General features: G+C 36.1%; 1 protein-coding gene and 1 pseudogene across 8 annotated transcripts in view; one reads left to right on the forward strand and one right to left on the reverse strand.

Annotated features, from left to right (window-relative positions):
• PDE1A (phosphodiesterase 1A) overlaps positions 1–24,100 on the forward strand; it is a 609,100-nt gene that overhangs the window by 507,889 nt on the left and 77,111 nt on the right. The window lies entirely within an intron of this gene.
• Positions 15,840–22,685, reverse strand: LOC139439353 (cytoskeleton-associated protein 2 pseudogene; annotated as a pseudogene).

The raw sequence follows: 24,100 nt of genomic DNA on the forward strand, positions 1-24,100 counted from the left end.
TTTTTAATCTACTTCTAGGGGAGGGGGTTCTGCCACTGAAAATTCCTGTTCTGATAAGTATTTGGGTCTGCTTCTTTCCTTCTGGGTCTAAGGTCTGGCAGGGCCTTTTCATTAGACTTAACATTCCCCAGATTGTGGAATGGTACATAGAGGAAAAGGAGGTGGGGATAGCGCAAGCCAGAGAATGGCCACTTTGTGTTTGCAACGTCCCCAGAGAAGGAGGTGGGTGTAGTTGAGGTCTGGGCAATGGTTGTTTAGCAAGTGTCTGTGATTTCTCTAATACCGTCACCTGGAACGCATCTGTCAAAATCCTATGAAGAGAAACCCTTGATCAGAATTGGGTTAGGGACTACAATTGATCCCTCTCCAATAAACTTTCTGGCAATGTCTTCCATGGAATATTTTGTTGAGCACACATATCCCTACAGCTCTCAGAAAGGCTGAGTTTCACATAGATTTAATGAATTGGGATGGGTAACCTTATTTAGGAAATGAAATTACTGATTGCTGCATATATTATCCTGGTTCTTGGAAAATTATCTTACAGCATTTCATGAAAATTTATGTTCTATTATTCCCATTGGGTGTTTCCAGTGAAATGCATGTTCCAAAAACACAACCACTATGTCGAAAGCATATAATACAAAAAGGAAAAAAAAAGAGAAATGTAGTGAAGATTACAACAAGCCTAGTTTCTCCCAGTGTCTGAGTCGTACCTTACTCATGTGGCGTAGGTTGAGGTACTTAAAAATCATACCAATTCATTCTCATTTGATTTTTTATGTTTATTAAAACTCTCTTTAGAGTTTGTGTTCATTAATAAGGTACTTAGAGAACCACAGTAAATTTTAGATCCTTGCAAAGTTCTCATTTTACGTTTTGGGCATTTAATAATAATAACTAAGTGCTGCATTTAGAAAACGCAGAACCTAGATTTGAACACAGTCTGACTTTAAACAAAGTAAAATCATAAAACATTTGACATAAAATTTACAAGGTCTACTTGTATATAGTATATACATTTTGAATAAGGCAAATAATTTTCTCCATCTATAAAATTTCATGTTTAATGACTATTTCCAGTGTTATGGTGAACTAGGTAAATATTTTTTAAATCTCATGGTAAAAACAACTGAATATTCTTGATAAAATCTTCTGAAAGAAGACCAAGGAAAATGTTTTAAAATTGACTTAGGTGATTGCAACACAACTCTGTGATGAAAATGAGAGCCACTGAGTGTACACTTTGGATAAATAGTACAAGGGTTGGAAATGGGATTGTATAACACAGTGAACCAAGTGGTAGAAGATAGACTGTGGTTAATAGTATAAATATGAGAGTGTTCTCTCATGAGCTATCACGAATGTGCACTACTAATACATGGTGTTAATAATAGGGGATGTATGGAAAAATACACCAAATATAAGCCATGGAACATAGTTGGTGGTAATAGTTTGATGATGTTCTTTCACAATCAGTAACAAATATTCCACAGTAGCTCACAGTGTTGATGGAGGGGTATCATATGGAAACTCTGTACATTATGCATAATTGTTTCATAAGCTCACAGCTTCTCTAATTAAAAATATATATTAAAATAAAAAACCTTATAAAATTTCTGGCACAAAATTGATGCTTCAGAAGCTGCTGAAATTAAGAGAAAACAGGAATTTAGAAAAATGAGGGGTCATTTTAGACAGAATTTCTCCTAAGTGCATCTGCTTATCTCTGCCTATGTCATGGGTTGAAGGCTGAATTTACCATCACATTGGGTTTATGCCAGAAATGTAAATTTGATTTTCATTTAAAAATTATATTAATGATTAAAGGCAAAAATGTGAGATATTGATAGGTACAGGTAAAGCATTAAAAACTTTAATGCTGGGAAGCGGTTGTGGCTCAACTGATAGAGCATCTGCCTACCATATAGAAGGTCCAGGGTTCGGTACCCAGGGCCTCCTAACCCATGTGGTGAGCTGGCCCATGCACAGTGCTGCCACACACAAGGAGTGCCACTGCACGCAAGGAGTGCTGTGCAATGCAGGGGTGTCCCCCACATAGGGGTGCCCCCCATACAAGGAGTACACCCCACAAGGAGAGCCACCCCATGTGAAAAAATGAGCCCTCCCAGAAGTGACACAGCACACATGGAGAACTGATGCAGCAAGATGATGCAGCAAAAAAAGCAACACAGTTTCCCAGTGCCACATGACAAGATGCAAGCAGATACAGAAGAACACACAGCGAATGGACACAGAGAGCAGACAATGGGGGAGAAGGGGAGAGAAATAAATAAAAATAAAATAAAGTGCATTAACTAAGATGTTTAAAAAAAAATGAATGCTTACTTATGATAGAACTTCTTAGAATTCCAAAGAAAATCCTTAAACTTCTATTTGTTTTTTCCACTTTTTTTGCCTTCTTTTTTTATACCTTGACATTTTTCATTCCACTTATTTCGTACACTTATTTGAAATTTTCCACTCTATTCCTATTATTTTCCTAATTAATGTATAATCAACAGTAGATAACAGTGAAGTACATCAATAAGTTTACCTTCTCTCCAAATAATGTAAGGACCTTAGAATACTTTGTCTCTGAGTTTTAAAAAAACTTCAAAACTCAAAAACATTATGAGCTATTACCACTTTCATTTAAACATTGTTTTGGAAAATCAAGATAGTAAGGAAAACAAGATAAAATAAGATAAAGGGATTTAACGATATGAATAGAAAGAACAAAACTATCATGTTTTGCAGGTGATATAGCTGTATATATAAAAAATCCAAAATAATATACAGATATATTATTATAATTAATAAGAGAATTATTAACAAATTTGGTTTATATGAGTATGTAGAGTTAGTTATATTTTATAAAATAATAAACTATTGCAAATTAATTTTTAAAAAAAAATATACCACTTGCTGTAGACATTTAGGGAGAATATCAATATGTAATGCCCTTAAGTCATCATCTCCACTCAATAATCAATTGGAAGGAAGTTGAAGGCTGAGATTTAAAAAAATCAATTTATTACGTCTAAAGTTATATAGCAGTATAGTTTTATAATAGAGAATATACTTTAGTTGTATACTAGCAAAGTGTTTTTTAATACTCTACCCAAACATTAGACACAATTACTCACCCAATTACAGGCAATGCTTCCATAAAAGTCATGTCATGGAACAGTGCAGGAACAATGCAGTTTTCCTGCAGGCAACCTATCTCCTAAGAGGGAGGAGCTAAGGAAAGGGCTGGGGTGCACATACTCCACTGACCAACTGAGTAAGACATTACAACTACCCTGAGGAAGAAGCAGGAGAGAGAGAGAGAAGTCACTAATTGTGTGCTAGTGGAGGGGATGAGAAGTGCTTCCACTGAAACTTTGAAGTGCCCAGGAATGTTAGAATTCTTGACTTTGTCCCACAAGTCTCTAAATCTTGTTCGTTTTCTTTAATCTTTATTTCTTCTTTTCTTCAATTAGTTACTTTCTAGTGATCTATCCTCAACTTCACTGATTCTTATCACCTCAAATATTTTATTGAATCCAGTCAGTGAAGTTTACATTTTAGCTATTTTTCTTTGCAACTTTAGAATTTCAATTTGGTCTCTTTTTTTTTTTTTTTTTTTAATAATGTATTACTCCTGATATTATCTATTTCTTCACAGATTGTTGGGATGTTTTCCTTTAATTACTTAAATACTTTTATAATATTTGCTTTGAAGTCTTTGATAACACCATCTAGCATTTGGTCTCCCTCAGAATTAGTTTCTATTCACTGCTTTTTCCCTCCTGAGTATGGACACAATTTCCTTTTTTTGTATATATTTAATTTTTTGTTGAAAAGTAAATATTTTAAATAATATATGGTAGCAATTCTGGATCCTGTTTATATTATTAATATGTGGGTTGTTTATTTTTTATTTATTGTTTGTTTACTGATGTATTTATTTTGGTAGCTTTCCTGGACATAAACTGTGGAATCTACCTCTCCTGTAGTATGCAGCCTCCTGATGTCTCTTCTCAATTTTTATTTTATTTTTTACATAGAGATTGCCCCTATGTTTATGGAGCTTAGTAATCAGCTAATGATGTGGTAGATATTGTGAACAAATTCCTTGAGAGCATAAGCTTCCACCCTCTGCCAGTTGACTTTTGTGTGGTTTGAGAATTGCATTGAAACTTGTACTCAGTTCTCAAATCTTTCTGGCTTTTTACTTTTTGTTGGGTTCTCTCTGCTTACTTACTCATTTTCCCAGGCAGCCAGGTGTATATTGAGAGCTTTTCAATCCTTCTATTGTTCTGTAATTTTTAGGAACTTTCTGTTAGATTTCTGGTCACCCTAAAAGCTGCAGGTTTTCTGCATTTGTTCTGAACTAAATCCATCACCTTTTCCTGGCAAAGCCACAGATTTTTATCCTCTCCTTCAGCACCAAATGAGTCTTCCACCTCTGGCAGCAAAGCTGGTTTTAGTTGCCATCCCAAAGCTGGCGGGGGGCTGTGTAGGGAGTAGCGAGTTGAATTTGGGAGCAATTCCAGTTAGGAGGACACAACCTAATGCTATTCTGACCTGAAGCTCTAGCAATGTTTCAAGAATCAAGGCTTCTCATTTTATTGTGTCCATTTGATATTTTCCAGTGCCATGGAGTAGTTGCCTTTGTTAATATTGTTCAGTTTTATACTTTTTTCTATGGAGAGGAAACACTCAACATTTTTACATCACCAGAGATAAGGTCCTTTTCCTCAATATTGATTTCTGGGAGAATTAAATGAGTTTATTTAGCTAAGCTGTTTATAAGTATCTAGAATAGTATACACTGTAAAAAGAGTTGGATGTTATTACTATAATTATTATTTACCATGTCTCTACTATGTGTAGACTCCTCTAAGCATTAGGAATACTAGAAAACAAAACAGACAGAAATTCCTACTTTCATGAACAGTGAAGTCAATTAAGCAGGAAAGTAGTTTTAAATTAAATGGTAAGGAAGGCTTCACTGAGACTGTGCTAGTTAAAGCAAAAACCTGAACGAGGTGAAAGAGCGAGCCATAGGTAGATCTAGAGGAAAGAACTTTCCAAACACAGGGAATAATCAGCAAAATGCCTGGTAACTGGAGCTTGCCTGACATGCAGGGAACAATAAGTAGGCAAGTGAGTTGGGAGAAACTGAGCAAGTGGAGAGAATGTAGGCAGTGTGACAAATGGGTGATGGGGTATCAGATCATTGGTTTTTGGCTCACAAGAAATAGGAAGCAATAGTAGGGTTTTTGGTTTTTGTTTTTAATTTATTGAAGCATATCACTCATCCATAAACATCCATAAGCAGTAAGTGTATAGTAATATTTGTGAACTTGCAAAACAAACACGTAACATCATACAGGACTCTCATAACTCACCCTACGACCAATACCTTGCATTGTTGTTAAAAATATTTAATGATTACAGAGCATTGTCAAAATGTTGCTACTGGGAAGTAGATTTGGCTCAGCTGATAGAGCATTCATCTACCAGATAAGAGGTCCAGGGTTTAAAATCAGGGCCTCCTGACCCATGTGGTGAGCTGGCTCACGCGCAGTGCTGATGCGTACAAGGAGTGCCTTGCCACACAGGGGTGTCCCCCATGTCAGGGAGCCCACCACACAAGGAGTGTGCCCTGCAAGAAGAGCTGCCCCACATGAAAAAAGCACAGCCTGCCCAGGAGTGGTGCCACACACACAGAGAGCTGACACAGCAAGATGATGCAACAAAAAGAGACACAGATTCCCGGTGCTGCTGATAAGAATGCAAGCAGACACAGAAGAACACACAGCAAATGGACATAAAGAGCAGAAAATGGGGGTGGGGGAGAAGGGTAGAGAAATAGATAAAAATAAATTTAAAAATCTTAAAAAAAAATATTACTACTAACCGAAGTAGTTTTTGCCCAACCCACCTATTATTATCTTTATATCATTTGAATATGAACATATATAAACAATAAGTATATAGTAAAAGTTGTGAACTTACAAAGCAAACATGCATAACATCATACAGGGGTTAAATACATCAACCCTCCACTAATACCTTGCATTGTCATGAGATGTATGTTACAAATTATGAAAGAATATTTTTAAAATTTTACTACTAATTATAGTCCATATCTTGCATTTGGTGTGTTTTTTCCCCAACCCACCCTATTATTATTTTTTAAATATTTTTTATGACAGAAGTTGTAGACTTATACAACAATCATGCACATGTGCAGAATTCCCAAACAACACACCTCTACCAACACACTACACTGTGATGGAATATTTGTTACAGATAATATCATCTGATTGTTACCATGTTCATAGTGTACATTTGATACACATTTTCTATATTGCCCCATTATCAACACATTACATCTTTGGTATAGATGCAGGAATATTATGTTATTACTGCAATTCACAGTCCATAGGCTCACACAAGCTGTATTTTTCCCATGCTTCTCCACATTCCCACCACCCTGCAGTAGTGATGCACATTTGCTCTAGCTCACTAAGAACACTATTGCATCTGTGCCATCAACCACAATTCTCATCCACCTCTTGGTTTACTGTGCTATTCAGTTCCTAGATTATTCTCTAGCACTCTAGTATGGCATTTACATATTGGACTACCATTTTCAGCCACATCCTCATTTATAAACTGTTACTCACTATTTGTTACCATCTACTCTATACATTTCCACACTTTTACAGTAAAGCTAATTAAAACTTCTACATGCATTAAACATCAGCAGTCCATCTCCGTCTTCCTTTTATCGCCTTTAAGAATCCACCACCTACCACCAGGGCTTGAAGATATTTTCCTACAATTCTTCTGGAAGTTTTATGGTTCTTGCTTTTATTTTTAGGTTTTTGATCCATTTTGAGAAAAATTTTGGATAAGGTGTGAGATAGGGGTTCTCTTTCCTTCTCTTTGCTACGGATATCCAGTTCTCTCAGCACCACTTGTTGAATGCACTGTTCTGCTTGAGCTGTGTGGATTTGACAGGTTAGTCAAAAATTACTTGAGGGTCTGTTTCTGAACCATAATTTGGTTCTGTCTTTATGTCAGTACCATGCTATTTTTACCACTATAACTAGGTAATAAGATTTAGTCAGGAGATAAGGGTTTGCTTTTCCTTTTTAAATGTTTCTGGCTATTCAGGAATCCTTATCCTTCCAAATAAACTTGATAAGTGTGTTTTCAATTTTTTAAAAAAATTGCTTGTGGAATTTTTATCAGGAGTGCGTTGAATCTGTATATCAATTTGAGTAGAACTGACATCTTAACAATATTTAGTCTTCCAATCTGTGAGCATCGAAAGTTCTTCCAGTTATTTAGGCTTTTTTATTTCTTTTAACACTGAGTTGCAGTTTTCTGAATACAAGTGCTTCACATTGTTGGTTAAGTTTATTCCTGACTATTTGAGTTTTATCTGTCATATTTTATTTTCCCACTCTTTTGACACTTTTACTTTTATTGATATAATCTTCATCTCTAGACTCTCTTCCAGGCCATTCCTGTCTTTTCTTTTCAGGGTCTAGCAAAACCTTTATTATTTCCTGAAAATCTGGTCTCTTTGTTAGAAATTCTCTCAGTTTCTTTATCTGTGGATTTCTCATCTTGCTCTCATTTTTGAAAGACAGTCTTGCTGGATATAATATTCTTGGCTGGAAGTTTTTCTCTTGTAGTATTTTAAATATAGCTTACCACTGTCTTCTTACCTCCATGGTTTCTGGTAAGAAATCAGCACTTAATCTTATTGGGTATCCCTTATATATTATGCATTGCTTTCCTCTTAGTGTTCTTAGAATTCTCTCTTTGTCTTTGGCATTTGATGTTCCTATTAGTATCTGTCTCAGAGTCGGTCTTTTCAGATTTTTTTGGATGGGAGTACATTGTGCTTCTTGGACATGAATATCTATGTCCTTCAATAGGGTTGGGAAATTTTCTACCATTATTTCTTCAAGTATTTCCTCTGCCCCTTTTCCCTTATCTTGTCCTTCTGGGACACACATGACACATTTGTTTGCACATCTTTTGCTATCATTTAGTTCCTTGAGACTGGGTTCAATTTTTTCCACTCTTTTCTTCATCTGTTCTTTTGTATGTTCACTTTCAGAGGCCATTTCTTCAAGCTCACCAATCCTTTTTTCTGCCTCCTCAAATCTGCTATTATATGATTCCAATGTTTTTTTAATTTCATTTATTGTGCCTTTCATTCCCATAAGATCTGCTATTTTTCTAGGTATGCTTTCAAATTCTTCTTTGTGCTCATCCAATGTCTTATTAATATGCTTCATCTCTTTAGCCATCTCATTGAATTTATTAAGGAGATTTGTTTGAACATCTATGATTAGTTGTCTCAACTCCTTTATGTCATCTTGAGGCTTATCTTGTTCCTTTAACTGGGCCATAGCTTCCTGTTTCTTGGTGTGGATTGTAATTTTTTGTTGGTGTCTTGGCATCTGGCTTACTAGAATATTTATTATGGATGCAGATTTTCTCTTCAGTTTAGGGCTTCCTGCCCTTTCTCCCTTGCTGGTTGTGCAGTAGGAGCCAAGGATGTAGTTGATCCTGTAAGCTGTGGAGGCTCAAGGTGCCTTCATTGCCCCAGGGAGCAATGAAGCTTCTCCCAACTTTCTCCTTTGCAAGGGGTAGGGACAGAGTCACAGCTGTGTGGAATAATCCTAGTTATGTAGTTGCCCAGATAGGCTGATGAAGCTTCATGTCCCTTTTTCCCTGCCTGGAGTGGGGATGTATCTTCAGGTGTGATCAGCAGTCTGTGCAGTGTGGGTACGAGATGACCATAATTGCCCTGGCAGACTTCTGATTATTCAGTCTGTGCCAGCCAAAGGTACCTGCAGTTACCTGGATAGGCTGGTGCTGAGCCCAACAGCCTCCTCCTTGCCCGAGGTGGGGCTTAAGTCTAGTCTAGGGCTACAGGCTGATCTGGATGAAAGAAACCAGTTCCTATCATCACTGTGATTTTCAGTCAGCCATGCTTCCCCTCATGCCTGGGGCAGAGTAAAAATGGTGGCTACCTACCCCTTTCTGACTTGGACAGATTCACACCCTCGCTGTTCCTAGGGATATACCTTAGCCAGCTGCGTCTACTAATCAGTAGCTGAAATAAGTGGCCAACTGTCTCCACCTCCCCCATTTTTGGGAAATGGAGCTTCTACTTCCAGACACAGAAAAGCTCCTAGGGCAGCCTGCACCACCAAAGTAGGATAATCACCAGCCTCCGTAGCTTGGCCAGTAATTTCCCAGAGAGACTGGTGCAGGTCCCCCCAGCTTCCTCCATGCTGGAGGTGGGGCTGGGGCTTATGCTAGAGCTGCCATCTGGCCTGGATGGAAAGAAGCCGGTCCCTACCAGCACTGTGATTTTCAGTCTGCCCAGCTTCCCCTCATGCCAGGTGCGGAGTTTAGATGGCAGCTACGGGCCTCTTTCTGACTTGGACAGGCTAAAACTTTAGCTGTTCTTAGGATTATACTTAGCCCACTGAATTTACACATCAGTTACAGAAAAGCCCAACCATCTCTTCCTTTCCTGTTTTTGGTTAGTGGAGCTTTCAATTCCAGCTGCGAAACAGCTCCTGAGGCAGCTTATGCTTCCAGTGGAGGATAGTCACTAGCCTCCATGGTGTGGAGTGGTCTACTTACTAACCTTCTCTGCAGATGAGCAGTTTCCTCCATCTTCAAGGATGTTACAGGATGCTCTTCTGGTCTCCTGGAGCCCCCAAACACGTGCTTCAGCTAGCTCCAGATAGCTCTGGGTATTTACTAACTGCCCTGTAGCAGGAGCTGACTCTAGGAGCTCCTTACTCTGCCACCATCTTGTAGTAGGGTTTTTTGAAGAAAAATAAAATAATCTGAACTAAGGTTTCAAAAGGATCACCCTGACTGTAGAAAGGAAAATATTATTTTGTTTGGTCTGCAAAGCTGGAAACAAAGAGTCCAGAAAGAGGCTATATTGTTCATAACCCAGGATAAAGACGCTGGAGGCTAAGACCAGGTGGTAATGTGAAGAAAGAGAGAAATATAATTTCTGGATAGATAAAGATGGTGGCTTGAACCAATGTGTGTGAGTTAGAAAGGCGTAAGGAGTGGCTATAGCAAAAAGAGATTGGATTCTGGATATATTTTGAAAGTAGAGCTAATAGGATTTGTTAACAGATTGGATCCTGAGGTATGAAATCAAGAGGGGAATAAGGAATGACTCAAGGGTTTTTGGTTTTGTTATATGTTATTTGTGTATGTGTAAATTTATAGAACCACTTTGTAGAAAAATTTGTCAGTCTCACAAAGTGAAACTGTGACTGCCGAATTTACTACAATTCCACTTCTGTATTTTAACCCTGGAAATATTTGTACATCAGGAATTATGTGCAAAATGTCCATAGCAACATCATTCATGCTAGCTAAATTTAAACAAAAACAAAACAAAACAAAACTGGAAACAATAGTAAAGTGAATTCATAAACTGATATATTCATATCTTGGAACACCAAACAACTATTAAAATGAGCAAACTCTAGTTATGAGCATCCAACAAGATGAAGATCACAATGTGAGAAAAATATGTGAGATGCCATGTATAGAAAGTTTTAAAACCTAGAAACAAAACAATAGGTATTGAAATATTCATATGGAAAAACTAAAGAATGATAGAGAAAGATATTCAGGATGTTCTTAGATTTGGTGGTAAATACACAGATGTTAATTTTATGATTATGGTTATACCTATCATGGTTTATATATGTACACATAATCATTTGTTTCAGTAGAGTCCTTCATTATAAAAATGAAAAATTTATCTGTTACAAAATTATCTGTCATTATTATAATTACACTGAGATGAACATAAACAGGTTATATGATATTTAAAGCTTTGGGATATGAATAAAATAGTGAGGCTCTGAACAGAATACCAGATGTTTGGTCATCATCATATTATCATGTTAACTGTATTTTGCACATAGCTCGAAAGCATCCCACTAATCCTAGAATAGTGAAAGGTTGTGGACACTTAGGGTCTAGGGTATGAAGCTCTGGGATCATCAATTATACAAGATAATTTTTACAGAGAGTAATTTCATAAAGGGAGCCTTCTGCTAGTGAGGTGGGAACATCTGTCTAAGAACATTGTATGTAATCCCATTTCTTTCAAAAAATTTTTAAAAAATTTCCTCCACTCCATGGTTCACTTTTTTGGTCTCAATTGTACATATTTAAGAGTGGGGAAAAGGCCCTCATTGTCTACTCAACATTCCTTAGCATCTTGCCTTTACCTAATCTTCCCGCTTTTCTTCACAACGTATTTGCAGACAGATTTTGAGATGTGAAGCTACCTTTCCAATAAGGCAGGCAGAGGGAAATAGTGAAAAGAACCAGCTTCCTCTTCTATTTTCTATCTATAAATCTCAGGCAAATCATGTAAACTTTCTTAGCCTCAAAAAGTGTTAGAGGGATAATAGAGCCTACCCTAGAGAAGACCTGCTTTTGGCTTAGTAGCTCATGAAGTGTCACAAAAAAAAAAAATATATATATATATATATATATATATATATTATTATTTTTTTAAGAAGGTACCAGGGATTGAACCCAGGCACTCAGCCTTTGAGCTACATCCACTCCCTATAGGATTTTGATTGGAATAGCTTTGATAACAATTTCAGGAGAATTATCAACTTTCTGATACTGAGTCTTCCCATCCATGAATATCAGACCTTATCATTTATATATCTTCCTTCATATTTTTCTGAAAGTTTATTTTTCCATAATAATAACAACAATAATAATGACAATGGAAAATATTTAATGTTACTAAATGTTAGGCACTATACTAGGCATATACATATATAATCTCTCAATATTTATAATTAGTTATAGTCCATTTAAATATTTGAAATATACCTTGTTGCATTTTCCATAAATTTTATTATATTACTTGTTGATTTTGTAAATGTCTGTTTCTTGCTGGTGTGTAAAAATAGTTTGCTTTTGAATATTGACCTTGTGTCCTTTAACATGGATAAATGCTTTTATTAATTCTAATAATGCATAATGTCACATTTCTTATTTTGACAGTCTTATCTGCAAATAACAGTTGGTTTCTTTCTTTCTCAAATGTTTACCTTTTATGATTGTTTTTCTTGTGTCAACTGCACTGGCAACTTTATCCAGAACAATATGAAATGGAAGTGATAGCACTCATCTGGACTCTGAATTTAAATGAAGGTGTTAATGTTTTGGCCTTAAGAATGATGTTTCCTCTTTTTTTTTTTTTAACTGCTCTTTATGAGGTAAATTATCTTCCCATCCATAACCAATTTGCTTAGAAAATTTATTTTTAAAGAATTCTTACTTTTATAAAATGTCTTTTCTGTAGCTTTTAGGATGATTCATGTGACTTTTTAAATTGGTCCATATCGTGAATTATGTTATTGATTTTCTAATTTTGAACCAACCTGCATTCCTTGGCTAACCCCAACAGTAATCGTAATGTATTAATTTAAGAATATATAGGTACTATTTTACTGCATTTTAAAAGTCTGTATTTATGAGTGAGATTGGCCTATAATTTTCCTTTCTCATACTGACCCTGTTTTTGGTATTGAGGTTATACTTCCCTCATAAGATAAGTCAGAGAGGTTTCACTCTTCTCATATTCTTGAAAGTATTTCATATGTGAGATTGAAATTGACATTGAATGTTTGGTAGACTTTATCTTCAAAAAACATGTAAGCCAAGTGTTTTGTTTATGGGATGATTCTTATCACTGATGTGATTTCCTTAACGATTATATAGGACTATTTAGACTTTTTAAATAGTTTAGCTTTTAGGATCTTTTCAATAATATGAAATATAGTATACAACAAGAATATGTAAAAACATATATATATTCACCACTTACCAGTAAATAATATATCCTTATACTCCACAGTCATTTCAGTGGCCTACAAGGAGTGTGCTGGTAAAGTTTAACAACCAGCTCAAAAAAGTATGCATAAAGATTTATATAAATAGATTCATCAATAGGTGGTGAGATATACTTAGGTAGGTAGATAGATATAGATATATAAGTTTATTGTGCATTTTATTGATATAAAGGATATGTTGCACATAATTTATAAATAATAAATTATAAATAATAAAAAATGCACAGTAGTCTTAGTTATAAGTTCTATATAGCTAATTGATTCTCACAGAATGCTTTCATTGATTTTTGCCAAACTCCTGTGTCCATTATCAATCTATGGTTGCAACTGACAGATGAATTTAGTTCAGACCTGAATATTAGTTGATGTTCTCATTCATGTTAGAAAGTAAGATGAAAGTAAAACATTGAAGGTATATGGTAAAACTTTACTCATACATCAATAAGCAAATGACTTCTTGGTCATTTGAATGGATAATGACTTTCAAAAACTGGAAGAATTTTCCTCAAATGTTAGTACAACTTACAATGTAATGGCTCTAGACATGACCCACTTTTAAATTGAATCTCTATGTTTAGCATTGTCTCCATGACTTGCTTAAATCTAGACAATAAAACAATAAATCAGCCCTCATTCATAATGATTGATGATTTTCATGGTATAATACTTCAACTGATCAATTTTGAGCTATTTGTATGAAGTACCTGAACATGGTGTTGAGAAAAGATGAGCACATTTTATAATATTTCCATCATACAGATACAGTAGATATAATTAACCTCAGGGACATAGATAATAGCAAAGTACACTAAAATAATTAAGAAATGATGAGTTTTAGATATTTTTTACTCTTTTTATCTGTTTTTAGAATAATTGTAACTTCATCTAATTTTATTATTAATGATAACTACATTTAACAACTAGCTTGCAAAATTCCTTATATGTAGCTATGAGGTCTCATGACCCAGTCTGAAATGGATTCAGCATACTGCTGCCTACATGTCCTTAAGGAATACACAAACACATGCACATGCACTCACACACACACATTCCAGTCTTGATCTCACTGATCTCATCTCCCATTTCTCTTTTCCTCACTGGCTTGCTCCACTCCAACCACGCTAACCGCCACACTGTTCTTTTGTTGTTGTTTTTTTTTCCTTCAACACATCAGGTAATTCCTGCCTTAAGAGCATTGTACCAGGTCTCTCTGTGAGAATCACAGAATCATGTTCACATGGCTGCCTCCCTTTCTTCTTTCAAGGCCAGCTTCAGTGGTTACCTTATCAATGAGGCTACCCTGGTAACCTATTTAAAATATCATATTGTGCCTCCTCTTCTCCCTTGCCCTTTTGATAACTGCCTCCCACTTCATTTTCCCATGATGCTTGTCATTGACTAGCTTACAATAATTGACGGATTATGCTTAGTTTTATTCTATGTGCCCCCCAATAAAAATAAGATTGATAAGAAAAAGAATGTTTATATATATATATATATATATATATATATATATTTGTGTGTGTGTATTATGCAAGTATTTTAATTATTGTCTACATATTAGGCACACAGTTAAAAAGGAATAAAAGTCCTTTTCAGAATATAAGACAATAAATAGAATAAAGATAGCTGTTACTACACAAATGGAATGAATGAATGTAAATAAATGAAATGTGATCTTCGATCACATTCATATTACATAAGATTTTTAAAACTAATTTTTCAATGAAAAATCACTTATTTGAAGCTGTGTAGAATCGGTAGATTATGTATGAAATTTAAATATTACTTCAGGGCTTTACAAAACAATTTTATTGGTGGTAATTACATGTGGGGAGAAGATAAATGTTTGCTGTATATAATGGTCATGTTTCAGGGGACATAATTTAAAAGCAAAGTTTTTATAACATACAGAAGAAAACGCATTTCACTATTAATTAGAAATGCTATCTATTTTAGTCTGCTAGGCTACTGAAATGCAATATGCCAGAACTGGGTTGACTTTCCAATGGGGATTTATTAGCTCATAAGCTTACTGTCCTGAGGCCATGAAAATGTCCAGATCAAGGCATCATCAGGTGATGCTTTCTCCCTGAAGAATGGCTACCAGCAATCCTGGACTTTTCTGTGAATGGTAATGAAAATGGCAGCATTCTTTGATAAAGGACTCCAGGAAGAGGATTAGGACTCACCCTGGTCCACGCCTTACTGAAGTAACCTAATCAAAAGGTCCTACCCACATAGGTTTATACCCACAGGAATGGATTAACTTTAAGAACAGGATTTTCTGGAGTCCATTCAGCTTCAAACAATCACACTACCTAAACTAGAGGGACATTTATTAAATAGTATATATTCCATGCCTAATATCATTCTACATCAAATGAAGAACTAAATCAAATGAAGCTATAGAAGTTAAAATTTAAACTAAAAGGAACTCAAATTCCACTGTTTGACTCCTTTTCCTTCTTACCATGTACCTTCTGTTATATAAATATAAATTTTACCTAGAACATCTCATTTTCTGATGATGCAGCATTGCTTATATGTATGGTGATTTATCTTTCTGTACTTTAAAACTCTTTTAAAAGTACAGTGAAAAAGCTAAGATTAAGAGAAACCTGTTTATATCCATAGAACATAGTCAACTAGCTGACAAAATTTACTTATCTTACAGAAAAACTCAATTTGTTGAGACTGACAAGGCAAGAATAGTTTTCTTACAGCTAGAATGCCACTGCTGCTATAATGTGAGAGTTAGTAAAAGAGCTCATTGTCATGAATACTTAGAATATTTGTGTGCTAGGCCAACTCCAGACCAGAAAGGAATGCATAGCCTCAGCAAAACAAAAACCCCAGGCATAAATGCCAAGATCCTTATCAGTTTGATTTCTCTTCTGCTCTCAGTCCCTGAGTACATCCCATAGAGCCCTGTATTAGGACAGTATGCAAATTATCTACTTCACTTACCAACTCTGGTAACTGTTTCAGTGAAGACACACAAGGATAATGGTCTTTTAACAATCTGGGAATTTGGAATTGCTCTCTTGAAGATGATGAGAACGTTTCAGTAGTGTTAGAAACTTCAGCTCTTTAAATGTAGAATTTGTTTCATCAACCTGTATCTTCCTTTTTACACTTTGGTTCAATTTACATTTCCAGGTTTCCTGGCTCTAGGTTCACACCTATATTTTCAATATTGACTTCTTAGATTTATTCCATAAGCCTCAATATTTTCTCCAAAATTAACTTTTTCTTGACTCTTCAGTGTTAGAATATCTACAGTTGCATGCCACATCTTTTCAATAGGCTGAAACCCCAGAATGGCTTTCTCATAGATTGATATTATTTTCAGCAGGATTTGTGATTGATTCAGGACGTGCAAGGTATATCCAATAGTTAACAAGTTTTTTGGCATCTGGAATATTTTTAATTAGGTCATTCAGTGGGGCCAGTATTTCTTCTTTTGGGCATCCCTCATTAATCAGGTTCAGCTATTCAGAAAATGTCATTTACTTTTTCAGTAAATAGTCTTTGTTCACCTTCACCTGCTATGATAGCCCAGAAGGACCCAACTCATTTTTTTCATTTTATCCTTCAGGCTCAAGTTGGGTGAGTACAGAGTCAGGAGGCCTTTTCAGAACTCTTCCTTCGCCAGTTTTCCACTCAGTCAAATTTTTCTCTCTTCTGCAGTTTTTTCATACTGAGTTGATCTATTAATGTTTGCTTTTGCTACAGTATGTCTTTGTGGGTCACTGGTTTTTGGCTTTCCTCTCTATTTGGTATTACAAGATGAAGCAGGCCTAGTTATAATTTGAGAATCTATGCTTCCTGATAATGTCTCATTATTTTTGCATCCTCAGAAGAACTGAGTTTGACACTAGATACAACTGCTTTTAATTGTAGTAACCCTTTTCTGGTAAGCACTTCTGGATTGTAACATTGGCAGAGGTTCTATTGACACCGTTTCACCTTGTCCTGGGAATTATCATGGTGACTTCTACTAGGAGGTCACACAAGTTGTCTGTCCCAAGATGTAGTAGTACTCACAGAGTTAGCAGGAGTTATGTTTGAGGCTCTGTTGCTTTTCAGTTATACTGCTGGTGTTTATAGGCTGTGGCTCTGTGACTTTAGAGATAGTAGTTGAAAGTCCCTTAGTTGCTGCAGGACTCTCATCATTGACTTGTAGAGGTTTTGTAGATAAATTAACCTTAGACTGAACAATTTGGCTGTGATAATATCTAAGCACAGGTTTCTTGAGCATGCTAGCATCTTGCTTTGTTTTTTTCTGTAGTCATCTGGTTTTTCTTACTAATTTTTTTGTAAGTAAAATACCTCACTAAATGTCATACATTGATCTGGGGTTAATTTTTAATTGGTAACAACTGAAGAGTCTGATTATTATCTTCAAAATTATTTGTATCAAGTGTTAAAATTGAATTGGTTAATTCAATAGAAGTTTTTAAAGGGATACAAGTTTTTCCCCATCCTTATATTTGCTCTCTGTAGGTCTACTGGCATTTTCCTTATCAGTCATTTTTGTTTTGTTTCAGAACTTTTGTCTTTTCTTGGACCTGGTGTTAGCATGTCATCATCTTCTGGTCTCTACTGGATACTATCTGATCTTTCTATTTGCATACAAAAAGTGTTTTTCTTTCTAGTAGATGTTGCTTGAGTTTTTGTCTTTTTTGCTCAAATTCAGGTTGGGTGAGACAATTCAATTTCTCTCTCCTGTTTTCCCACGTGTTGAAGTATCAGTTTTACCCCCAAGAACTCCTCCAATCCTGGCTTCAGTAATGTCTAGGCGCTTGGGGTTGGTGCTCTGACTAGGTGGCAGCTACTGGTTGCTGAGCATGGCGGGGCGGGGCGCGCAGCAGCCGGGGAATCTGGCTCAGCCGTCCTGCATCTGCATGCCCAACGCCCAGACATGCGGCAGGATGTCTGTATTTTCATCACTGGTACATCCTAAGCTCCTAGAACAGTGACTGATATGAAGGAGAAATTCAGACAATTATATGTTGAAAGGATGGAAAGAAGAGAGGAAGCAGGAAGGGAGGGAGGGAGGAAGGGAACAAAGACAAATAGGAGAGGCAGGGAGGGAAGCAGGAAGGAGAAACCGACCACCCTACCATCTAGGCCAAGAAAGACCACATTGTCATAGTCTAGAAGCTCTCTTGATGCCTTTCTCTAGTGGCCTCTTACCCTCGCTCTGTCCCATGAGCTAACCACTATTCCAGAATTCATGATAATCATGTGTTTTCTTTATTTTTAGTTGTTACCCCTCCTTGCGTGTCCCTTAAGAAATCATGGACTAATTTTGCTTGTTTTAAAATTTTATATAAATGGAATCATGACATATATATTATTCAACGAATTGCTTTTCACTGAACATCATGTGTTTTGCAATTTATCCATGATGATGTGAATAGCTTTTCTGTTTCAGCAGGGATTTTCTGGGTCTTGACAGGAAACATGTCTCCAAATACTGTTCAGAATTTTTTTTTCATAATAAGCATTTAAGTCTTTTCAATCAAGAATTTATAGTATATATTTCTAGGGCCACAGATGCACAAATAAAGTAACTTCCACTATTTTTTCTATGACCAAATATAGCTTCCCATTTGAATTCCCCGTTTTATCTACCTGAAGAAAACATAACCTTATCATTCAAATATATTCATTGAACCAGTATAGTCCTTTTAATGTAGGAGTTTTGACCTCCCTTTTAAAGCTTCTGCCTTAGATGATATCAAAGTCCCAGGGGACTAATATCGTGTTACAGAGTTGGGATAAGCATCTGGTCCTTGCTTCACCTCTGCCCTCTCTCCAATCTGAGAGGTACACCCTCCCATCTGCTTTTGCATGTTATCACCTTCTGCCTGGTATCTGACCCCTTTGTTTATACCACAACGGTACAACAAATCTTTGCTCTCCCCAGCTTGCTTGCCTTCTTTTTCCTTTTCTCATAACACTTCTCTTGAGCAGAAAAAAAAGGCTGCTTTTCCACACAACACAAAGTCAATGGGATTGAGTAAAGGGCTGTAGGGCTCTCACGCTGCCTTTTACCCTGATGTTCCCTGTCACCACCTCAAATCTTTCCTTGCATGTGGAGAACACCAGTTAGGTGTCCCCTTCCAAAATTCCAGAGAGAGAACATGGCAAAGTTCTATTCTACTCCTGGATCCCTGAATTAAATTAACTCAGAATTCTTTCACACTTCCTCCCTCTTAGAAATAACCCAAAATGTGAAGAGGGTGACAGAATCCAGGGTCTTGGCTTAGGGCCTATAATAATCTCTCTTGTATTCTTTACCTCTTTTTCATCACCTATTAGCCTTTGATTCCATAGACTGTGAAAAGCTGCCACTGGAACAAGTATTAACAAAAGTTAAACTTCTCCCTCCTTCAATCTGAATGCAAATGTTATCTCTTAGGAAAAACCTGGATTCATGTCCATGGAATAAGAAACTTTTAAATTTCTTTTCGATGTACAGATGGGAAAGTAAAGCTTGACTAAGTATTCCCCTCCACCCTAATTTTTGTCCCATATGTGAACTTTGGCTTTGGCATTTAAAGACTAAAAATTAATAGTTTTGTGTCTAGATACCTTCGTAACAATTCTGTGTCTACTTGCCTGAATGGGCATGGGCCCATGGTAATCAAACAAGGGGAACAAAACCATTAATACTTCACAATATCATCTAATCAATAAGGCAAAAAGCTTTCATAATTGTTTCAGCAGAGAAATGAAAAATAAAGCATGATTGTTAAATTGACTCAATTTAAACCAAAGTTATTCAGTTAACATATATGAAGTATTTTCTATCACATGGCAGGGGAAAAAAAATCATAGGTTCATTTTTCTTTTAATTTGAATAATTGAAACTAACTGAATCATGTTATACAAATTGGATACAAAATGAAAATTCTTTGAGGTTTTTCAGTGTGATTAATAGTATTAAAAACAATGTGTCTATTTCCAATGGAAAATGAGCAGGGAGAGGGGCATTTTTGATTATGGGAAAATCTGAATTAAAAGAAAAAAAAACTCAAGATAACTTTCTGTATTTGTTCCAAAGTCTAAGTGTTACCAGATTTTGTTTGGGTTCTTGACTGTGCTGCAGAAATGGATTTCCAGAGCACACTGGGTGGGTTAGGTAAGTAATTTATTCAGGTAGGAAGGGAAGAGAAATGGGAGAAAATAACAGTACAGGGGTCCCAGGTAGAGAGGAAGGGGGAGAAAAGTGATAAAGTGGGTTGATTTACAGGCTACAATTCCCCATTACAGATTGTAAATCCCCAGGTTTTACATGCATGGCCACATGGTAGAGGAAGAATGGTAAGAGTGGTACTAGGAGGGCAGAAACGGGTCCAGAGGCAAGAAAGTGGAGCACACATGTGTGCTCAGGCCTGCACCGGGCTTTTAAACTGTTAATTATTCTACCCCTTTGCTAATGGCAGGGGAGGACTTCCAGCTGTTTGCTGTTTTGATTGATTACCCCACCCATCAATCCCCCAGTGAGGATCCAATGACTAAATCCTTCGGGAATATCCAGGGCTTTTCCTTGCTTCCAGAAGAAGTCTTTGTTCTGGATAGCAGAATCTTGGGGTAGAGTTCTTCCAGAAGCTATCTTGGGAGTTACTGATGTCCATGTGGACTCTCTGCCAGGTTCCAGATCCATCTATTGATTCCCTTACTAGCCTGCTTCATAAGGTGATCTTGAGGAGTGATGAGTATGTGATTTCAGTTATTTATATTACTTTTTCTCAGAAAATATTCACAGGATCATAGAAGTCAGTTGTTTTTTTTTTTAAATGGAGCATTGTGTAAAATAGTGAAAATAGTCATTTGTTGGCTTTCCTAAAGACTTAAGGACTTTAAGAACAAATAAAAAATACTGTAGTCTCACACATACATACCCCCTTCTGTGTTTCTCATATCACTTTTGAAAAGCTACACAATTCAAATGGACCTAATTCTTTCTTTTGGTTCTTTTGGTGTGAAAACAATAAGGAGTCAAGCCTTTCCCTCTTCCTTTTTGAATGCTACCTCTATGCTACCCTTTGCTTCTCTCCAGAGAACCAGGATCCATGTCCAAGAGCATCATTAAGAAACAAGGTGGAGTGGCTTTAGGCTCTCCTCCCAAACTCTGAACCTTAAGGCTCAGAGAGGCTTTTTATCAGTGTTCAAATCACCTTTAGAAGTGATAGATAATGGTGAGGAAGCATACATTTGATGGTTAACCTCATCCTCACACCCAAACCAGTTGCAGAGCTGTTATTTCACTCCCAGAGACTTCCATGATATTTCTTTGTATTTTTATGTCTGAGAGCGCTGTTAAAGTTATTGGCACATTGTTTTCCTTATTTCCCAGCAATTAGTCCCTGACAGTGCTTCTTACTCTTCTACATCTGTTGCTTAGAGAAAATGAAATAGAATTTTCAGTAAAGATCAAAACATGCCCCTGCCACTTTGTATTGAATTACTTAAAAGTTGTGTTTATAAAATACCTTTTAGTAAAATATTTTAGTTATTACTTTCTAAGACCATTTTAATCAATCAAAACACTTTATATAAAGCATAATTCTTTTTACATTATAACTCATAAGCATTGAGGACTGTGAATCCTAAGCATGTCTCTGAGAAAATACATGATACATTCCAGATGCATTTCAGAAGGGATAAATATCCAAACAAAAGGAAGCAAAGTTTTTCAGCAGTAAAAACTAGAAATCTCTCACCCTCTCTTACTCTTTATCAAATTATGATTCAAAAATTAACAGTATAAATGAGATCTTGCTAATGATTTTTAAATTATATATTAAATTATATATTGTTATTCATTTATTTGGTTGTTCCTAACTTTCAAATTTAAACTCTTCAGCTAACATTGTGCATAATATTATCAGTACAGTAAAAAAGATGTATGCATTTGATAGAATGAAACATTTGGAAGACCAAAATTATAAAGTTCTAATAATTTATCTTCACCCGAAGTCACATAGATCTAGGAGTGTTTAAATAACACTTTGAACAGAAGGTATGTACTTGTGTGTTATTCATGCATAAGGCATAACTCACTAGTTTTCAAATCTGATAGCATATTAGTATCATCTGAGGTACTTTGTTTAAAACAAAACAAAAAAACTTTAAAAGTGAAATATAACCTTTGTACTGATGAGTGCATAGAACACTACATGTACAGTCCTTAAATTAATACTAAAATGAACACCCATATACTCAACACCCCATTAGTAGATAGAATATTTTTTGTGTCATAGAAACCCCTGCTTGATCCTTCCTAATTGCATCTCCGTAGCTTCCCTTCAGGAAAAATAAAGACAAAACAAACCTATCCTAATTTTCATGTAGTTATTGTCTTCTTTTTTGCCCTTTAGTTCTTTTCCCTATGGATGTTTGGAAAAATTGAAAAATAAAACAATAACAAACCTGGCTGTATAAAGGAAATTACAATAGTGCCTCTGTTTGATGAAGACTCCCGAAAGTAATAGCTGAATTGAGTATCTATATCATAGTTTTTAGTTTCTCAATCTCAGAGGTCAAATGTGAAAGTCAGTTGTGAAGGTCACAATGGCGCCCTGGGAAATATAGGACTCACCACATTGCAGTTTCTGGAAGGATTACAATGTGGACCAGGAAGAAGACATACAGCAAAATCTGGGGGTAGGTGTGGTGGTGATGAGTTTTTCCTCCTATTTTCAACATGGCTTATCTCAGGTCACAGAAAAAGATCAAAGCAGAATACTTTTGTGCATTTAAATGAGTGCAGATCAGCATGGAGGGGAAAGCAAGAAACCTCATCAGGTTATGGACAGAACAAGCCAAGTCTAGATCAGAATTTGTATCAGCTATATTCAGGTTACAATACAGGACATGGCAGTGCGAACCTTGGTGTTGAGATCCCTTAAGATATCTATGTCTTGCGTCACACTGCTCTAACCTGGAACCATTGTCCTTTCACCTGGGAAAATCAGTGGACAAAGTCACAACTGTGTCCTGGAATGTCGGAATGTTCTTCACCCAACCTAAAATCTGACTCTGCCTTGCATTTTCTCATCTCTCTACCTTTATCCTTGTTCTTTCCTCTTCATGGAGTGCACTTTTGGACCTGCCCAAAATAACATCTTACCTATCTTTCAAGAGTCAATACCATCTTCAAGAAGCTTATCCCTAAATTGTATAAGCATAGCTGTCTTATCCATAATCTAGTTAGAGTATTTATATTCTATTTTGAATTCTTAAAATAGGAAGAGGAAATTGCCTTCATAGGAGGCCTATGAAAATTAGCTTTGGAGTAGGAGTCAGGTAGAATACATTTCCAACTACACACACCTTATGAAGATTCCGAAATTCCCTTCAGGAAATGTGTATCATTCCTCACCTCCAAGCAGCAAAAATCACTGCATATTGTAAGATGTTGCAATTGAAAAGTGTTGCGCATATAAAAACCATGGAACCTGACAAAAGGTTGAAAACCACTAACCAAGTCATTCCTATTAAAGTTTAGAATCCTACTGTGTGCCAATACAAAACAAATGCCTATAAATTTTTGAGAGCAGAACTCATGGATATTCAACTTTGGATCTCTGGTGGTTTGGCTCTGGCCTCAAACTTAATCCATTCAACAAAACAAAAGCCTGGTATTTGGCCTAAAATGACACCCATGGTTCTTTAAATATATCTGGGATGATCATTTAGGTTATTATATTTAACTTCATTAAAATCCCTATAAAAATTTCCATTTCCTTAACACCCTCAGGTAGAACATTTTTTAAAAACTTAATCATTATAACAATGACCTACTTTGTAATCAGTCAAAATCATCATAAGAATCACTAAGCTAGGTGTTTTGTTATTTTTAAACTTCATTATTTGAAACAACATGGAGTGTATAATAATATAGTAACTGTCTTAGTTTGCCTTAGCTGCTATGACAAATACCATTAACTGGTTTTGACTTAACAGAAGGAATTTATAGGGTCATGATTTAGAAGCTAGAGGGCTTCCTTTCTCATGGCATCAGTAGCATTCTGGCTGACTGAAAATCCTTGGTTTCCTTAGTTTTTCTATCATGTGATCATGTCCTTTCTTTTCTCTTCCTTTCCCACTGACTTCTGGCT

The sequence above is a fragment of the Dasypus novemcinctus genome, chromosome 7 (assembly GCF_030445035.2).
Source record: "Dasypus novemcinctus isolate mDasNov1 chromosome 7, mDasNov1.1.hap2, whole genome shotgun sequence".
NCBI lineage: Eukaryota > Metazoa > Chordata > Mammalia > Cingulata > Dasypodidae > Dasypus > Dasypus novemcinctus.